The sequence below is a fragment of the Alligator sinensis genome, unplaced genomic scaffold (assembly GCF_000455745.1).
Source record: "Alligator sinensis unplaced genomic scaffold, ASM45574v1 scaffold216_1, whole genome shotgun sequence".
Taxonomy (NCBI): domain Eukaryota; kingdom Metazoa; phylum Chordata; order Crocodylia; family Alligatoridae; genus Alligator; species Alligator sinensis.
The window spans coordinates 4,607,737-4,614,532 of NW_005841868.1; the positions used below are offsets into that span (position 1 = coordinate 4,607,737).

At 44.5% G+C, this 6,796-nt stretch overlaps 1 long non-coding RNA gene across 1 annotated transcript; it reads left to right on the forward strand.

The window, feature by feature from the left end:
* Positions 1–1,423: 1,423 nt before the first annotated feature.
* On the forward strand, positions 1,424–2,491 carry LOC112548168. Its single transcript, XR_003091978.1, has 3 exons — positions 1,424–1,782; positions 2,115–2,249; positions 2,341–2,491. It is a non-coding gene; the product is annotated as an uncharacterized LOC112548168 (long non-coding RNA).
* The last annotated feature ends 4,305 nt before the right edge of the window (positions 2,492–6,796 follow it).

Below are 6,796 nucleotides of genomic sequence, written 5' to 3' on the forward strand. Positions count from 1 at the left end.
TGGATACTGAGGGGCTTGGAAGATCATCTCTCCCCAGTATTCACACTCTACTGAAACAGGCACAGCTAAGATGGGCCAGCCACCTGTCAAGAATGCCCAACACTCGCCTGCCAAAGAAAATCTTCTACAGCAAACTGTCAAATGGAGTATGCTCTCACAGCGCACCAAAGAAGTGGTACAAGGACACCCTAAAGGTATCCCTAAAGCATTTCACCATCAACCCGGAGTCGTGGGAGCAAATTGCTTGTGATCTTCCATCCTGAAGGTCATCAATCCAGAATGGTGCACTGGCTTTTGAACAGCAACGCACGGCAGAAGCAATGAAAAAACACCTGGCCAGGAAAATGAAAACCTCTCGTACCTTCTCCTCATCGCTTTCCTGCCCCTGCTGCAGCAGATTGTTCAAGGCAAAGATCAGGCTTATAAGTCACCTATGTACCCACACAACCTAGCCTTCACCCTGCTCCTTTCTCCTTCCACTCTCTCTTCTTTCCTTTTTCCTTTTTTTCTCCTTTTCTCTTTTCTCCCCCCCCTGATTCTTTCCCATTTCTTTTCTCTCTTCTCCCCACCCCTGCTGGCTGTGGTAATCTTCACCCATGAAGGGCAAACAACAAAATACAAATCATCATATACAATAAGCCCATGAAACAACATACAGATCGACCCAGAATGAGCAATCACCCTAAACACACCAAGAAAGCTGTAATATACAGCCAAGCCCTCCGATACCACCACATTTGCACTGAGGAGAACACCTACAATCATCACCTCACAAATCTCAAAAGGGTTTTCACTCAATAAGGACATTCTGGAGAGATAGACCATGCTTTTGAAAGAGCCACCCAGATACCATATAAAGAACTGCTGCAGGACAAAAAGAAAATCCCCATGAATTGCACACCATTAGTTATGACAAACCATCCTTTCCTGGAACCTATATGGAAAATCCTCAACGAATTTCAACCCATACTAGAAGAAGACTCAATTCTTAAAGAGATCTTTCCAGAACCACCCATCCTAGCCTTTAAACAAGCACCAAACCTTGCCAGCCTCATCACCAGAAGCAAATTTCCTATGGTCCAAAGCACACCAAATGGATCCAGACCATGTTGGGACAAAAAATGTAAAACTACCATCACATCTCCTCCACTCCCACAATAACTACATGCCACAACAGAACCATCATTATTCCTAGATCTTATACCTGCACCTCCAGAAATGTAATATGTCTCATCCAATGCGCTAAATGCCCTGATGGAAACTACGTAGGAGAAACCAAACAACAACTGCGTACAAGAATGAACGCACACCAAAAATCTATCAAAGACGAAAATACCCAGTTACCTGTGGGTGCCGACTTTTCACAAGACAACCACTCTCTCTCCAATCTTTTGGTTCTAATCCTCAAAGAAAAACACCTTTGGTAGACAAGCCTATGAACTTCACTTCATAAATCTACTGGATATGAAAAAATCATGGATTGTATATAGACATTGGATTTATGGCACTGTAACAGGGATCATGGCATCCCTATTACTTAAAGAAAGCATTATCTCAGATGGGCCCCACCTTGGGGATACTAGAGACAATGAACCCGAACAAGACACACCTGTGACAGCATATGGCTGATTACTGCTGGGTGAGCAAACCTTTAGATAAGAGGCGGCACCACAGAGCAATCGACCCCCAGCAGGGAACCAGGAGGAGAAGACATGAGTCAGCAGACAAAGCAAGTGCCTTTGACCGATTAAACCTGAAGACTGCTGAGATTTGGTTCCCAGGGTGAGTGATCACATAGACCTACAAGAGGTAGGAGTGTTCTGGGAAAGACTTACCTGTGCGGGAGGAGACATCTTCCTCAGGAAAGGCAGAGAAGACAGACTGATCTGCGGAAACAAGTGGGATGTCTTTAATTGAGTGGAAGTAGTCATTTGGGATAGAAGAAAACTGGAGGGAAGGGAAGGGGACAGATAATAAGTTCAAGACGTGTTCATACATTTGTATCCTGTTACTGGCAGGGGTAGCTGCCATGCATCTTGTTATTCAGTAAAATCTTTTTTCATTCCTTAAGAACTGTTTCACCTGTGTCTCATTTCTAAATTTCTCCCATCAAGGCATGGAAGGCGAGTTTGACCAGGCGAACAGGGGCTCCACCAAAGGGACCTGGTAACAGGCACTTTATAACCTGCAGGCCATCCGATAACCCCAGGTAACCTGTCTGCATTTTACCAGCTACATTCTATCACCAGGTCAGCATTTCCCCCTTCCCCTCCACCTGTCTCACACCTATTGTCTTCCATTGCCTTTAATCTTCACTGCCATGCATTTGTATTTTCACAGACCTGCCTTTTGCATATTGGCTTCTATTCCATCATGGGGAGCATAAAACATCAACAGACTCTCTCTGTGCCTGAAGAAGGGTGTTTGTGCCCGAAAGCTTGAAAAGAACAAATTTTCCAATTATTTAGTTGGCCTAATAAAAGTTATCACATTTTACCCAAAGCAGCTTGTCTGCCAGCATCATCTGTGAACACATCTCCAGCGCTCTGTAGGTATCCAGGCAACCATCCTGGATCCAGCATCTCAGGCTTCATGACCAGGCCTCCCGTGTGCAAGTGTGGAGTCTGAAGACAAGGGTGACACTAAGGGGCCTGTAGTGAGTCCCATGTCCAGACCCTTTCCCCAACCCAGGGCTGGAAGCCATACAGCTCTTTACAACCCAGTGCTGACCACAGCACAGAACACCTGTGTTCCACGTCACAGCTGGGAAAACCCAGACATCTGGGCTCTCTATCTGTTCTGGGAGCCAGGAGGGCTGGGAAAGGAAAGCTTCAGGGCCTGGAGGCATGAGCCTTCTCCAGTTCTTCAGGAGGAAAGGGGTGGCAGGGGGGTTGTTAGGAAGAATTTCCATTTCCTGCTGCATCTTACTAGCAGTGCGGCTCATTCATAGCTGCTCTGCCAAATGGTGCCCAGTTTTGCCTGTTGGTTACACCTTAGCTATGGGGCTTGAAAAAAGCATGCAGTGTATACCAAGGTCTGTTCGGGTAAACATGCTGGACTCTCTTAGGAAAGTAACCCCTGATCTTGAGGGATGGTGCAATCTGTTGCCAATTACCCACATTTATGGCCTCACTCAATGTAACATAAACTGATAAGCCCCCACAAAACAGTAGAGGAGATCAAGCCTGGCGCCTCTGCTTCATTCCAGGCCAGCAGCATGGGGATTGTGGGGATTGGGAGCAGGGGGTGGGGTTGGGGGAGTGTTTGAAAGGCATGAGGTCAGTGAGGAGCATCAATAAATCAGTACCTGTTTTCCATGTGAACAATTGTTGAGCCAAGAGCACGCTAAATATCAGAGTAGAGAACTATGTTCTTCCCCATGAGCATGCCCCAATTTACCAAGGAGTCACATTAGATTACTCCTTTATAAACATCATATTCAGAAGGTCAGCAGTAAAGTCTCTGCATGCTGGGGAGGATTTAGGCACAAGCTAAGTAAGCTATAGCTTAGGGCCTCACATTACAAGGGGCCTCTAAATAAAAAAAAAAATACAGTAAAACCCACAAATCTGGCGTGCTTAGGACTGAGCACGTGCCAGAAATTTGAAAATGCCATTTTTCTTAAATCGGCACTGTAGCTGATTGTGGAGCTGGGGGGAAAGGGAGCGGTGGCTGGTTCCAGAGCACCAGCCTCACAAAGAGCAGTGGCGCGGGGTGCTTAATGAAAGCGGCAGCAGCCACGTGCAAGCTTCCCCCACCACTTCCAAGCCAGAGGGGGGGAGTGGCAGCTGGTCCTGAAACAGCTGGGGAAAGTGCCAGATTTTTGAGAATGTCGAATATTTGATATCCGGATTCTTGAGATTATACTGTAATATAAAGTTTCAAGTTTTACATAATTGGTTGTTAAAAATGAAGGGGACTTTTGAAAATGGATGTCAGAAGAGAAAAAAGAAGCAGCTGATTGAAGGGCAGCTAAAACAATTACCAAAAGTTGAACATTTTGTTTTATTACAGTTATTTCACTGTAATAAAGGAGGGACCTCGTACTCAAGAGAGTCAGTCAGGACCACAGCAACCACAGGCATCCACTTCTACTAGCATAGATGATATAGATGTGAACATGACGACTACACCTGAGAACATTACAGAGCCTGAAATCCCAGCTGAAGAAAGTAGATACAAAAAGTCCAATGATCTTGGTCTTTGAGGTGTCTTGATTGAGGATGATATTTCATTCTGGATACAGAAAGGTCTCTCAGAGTGTCAACACTGGAACAGCCCATTTGAGAAATCAAAGTGGTCATTCAAAATCCAAACTAGAAATTGTTCAAATGGTCTATTTCATTCAATGAAAGTTAATGGTGAAAAATACAATCGAGAGTGGCAACCGGTTGTGTTTACTGTTTTGTCTGCCATCTCTTCTCAACATCACTGACAGCACTGGCTAGTGATAGGTTTAGTGATGGTGAAACCCTGTTGGAATTCAAAATCATGAGAACTCTGAGGATCATAGAACAGCTTTGCTTACATATTTGATGAGGCAATGTGGGTTAACCTTGGATTCACACCTGGAGGAACAGATGAAAAAGGAGCAAGAGTACTGGAGGCATGTACTTGAATGTGTTATTGCAGTTGTGTGCACGTTAGCAGAACGTGGATTAGCTTTTAGGGGATGGGGAGGCAATGAAAAGTTTGGCTTGTCACTTAATGGGAACTTTCTTGGCTTGATAGAACTCATTGCTAAGTTTGATCCATTTCTTGCTAACCATATAAAACATTATGGAAGTAGTGGATCTGGGAAGCATTCATACTTGCCTGAAACAATATGGGATGAACTCATCCAGGTTATGGCAAAGAAAGTAAGAGGATCTATTTTGAATGACTTGAGAAAAACAGGAAACTTCAGTTTGTCTGTTGACTCTACACCAGATCTTAGCAGTGGCAGGAGCTGACCCCACCCCATGAGCCCTGCCTCCGTCCCGCCCCCTCCCACCATCCCACCTGGGCAGCGCCTGCCCCTGTCCCTGCCCCTGCCGCCTCCCTCACTGCAGGAGGCATTGATCTGCGCCCCCATGCCCCTTCCCTCCCGCCTCCCTTTCCACCACACCAGGCTTACCACCTGATGGCAGCTGTATCAGACATCAGATCAGTATCGGCTGATATGCCTCTTTAAATATCAGCTATCGGTATCGGCCCCAAAAATCTCTAATGGTGCACCCCTACTTAGTACATGTGCAAAGTTTTACACATCACTTCTTGAAAGAAACCCAAGAAAGTTTTGATGAAATTGAACTCAAAGCAAAAGAAAATCTGCCTGATGTACACTACAAGTGTGTGAATAAAAGGAAAAGAATGAGAAAAAAAAAACAATCAATGATGGTGATGCACCTAATGTTGATGAAGCGCTTTCTCCAAGAGACAAGTTTCGAGTGAAATCCTTTATTCCTATGATGGATGTACCTTCATAGATTTCATAGACATTAGGGCTGGAAGGGACCTCAGAAGATCATCAAGTCCAGCCCCCGGCCCAGGGGCAGGAAGTCAGCTGGGGTCATAGGATCCCAGCAAGATAAACATCCAAATGTCTCTTGAAGGTGTTCAAAGTAGGTGCTTGAACCACCTCCGGCAGCAGTCTATTCCAAACCTTGGGGGCTCGGACAGTAAAGTTCTTCCTTACGTCCAGCCTGAAACGGTCATGGAGGAGTTTGTGACCGTTTGACCTTGTCATCCCTTGGGGCGCTCTGGTGAACAGGCATTCCCCCAGATCCTGGTAAGCACCCCTGATAAACTTATAGGCAGTCACCAGATCACTCCTGAACCTGCGCTTTTCCAGGCTGAAGAGTCCCATAGCTCTCAGCCTTTCATCATAAGGTCTGTTTCCTGACTTCTGATCATGCGCGTGGCTCTTCTTTGGACTTGAAACCAACTTGAAGAAAAGAGCTGTCATGTACAAAAAATTTGTCAAAAAAGTTTCAGTTTTGGTTGATTCAGTTGGCTTTCCCTAATGTAGAAGCAATATTGCGGCTCTTTTTGAGTCTAATGGTAACAAACTGCTCAAGAGAAAGATCATTTTCCCAACTGAAAAAGATCAAGAATGAACTGCGAACAACAATGCTCCAAGAAAAGCTGTCTGCACTAAACATTATGTGCATAGAAAGTGATAAACTTCGTAGCTTATCATTTGAGGACATCAATGACTTTGCTCTCCAAAAATCACAAAAGCAAATGTTTTAAACACAGTACAGGTTGTATTGCCGCTTCCATTTAGTAAGTGCTGATCTGTGTAATTGCTCTTGTGTTGCTGTAAATTAAAAGTGTTCATACATGCTAATTAAGAAACCATAAAGGATTTTAACTTGAAAGTATTTCATAATGCAAAGAGGTTTATTGCAAGATATATGTTTTAGTTAGATTATTTGTTTTTCATTGCAACTTCACCTATGTATATATGCAAATATAAAGCTTTAATATTTCTATTTTCATTGTCCTTTCAGTTAGAATTATACACTTTTTTTTGGTAAGGCTATGGGGCCTCTTAAGGTTGATATATCTTAGGGCCCCAGCATGTCATAATCTGGCCCTGTCTGCATGGGCAGCTGCCATAAGACCTTTAGCTAGCATGACATGGAGTGCCAACTTCAAAGTGTGCAGAACCACCACAGTTGCAATGGTATATGCCCCAGCAGATTACTGTGCTCCTGTATGGTCCAGAAGTTATCTCACTAAAGAGCTTGACACTGTACTTAACAGTGTGCAGAGACTCATAACAGGCTGCATAACCTGCACACACATAGAT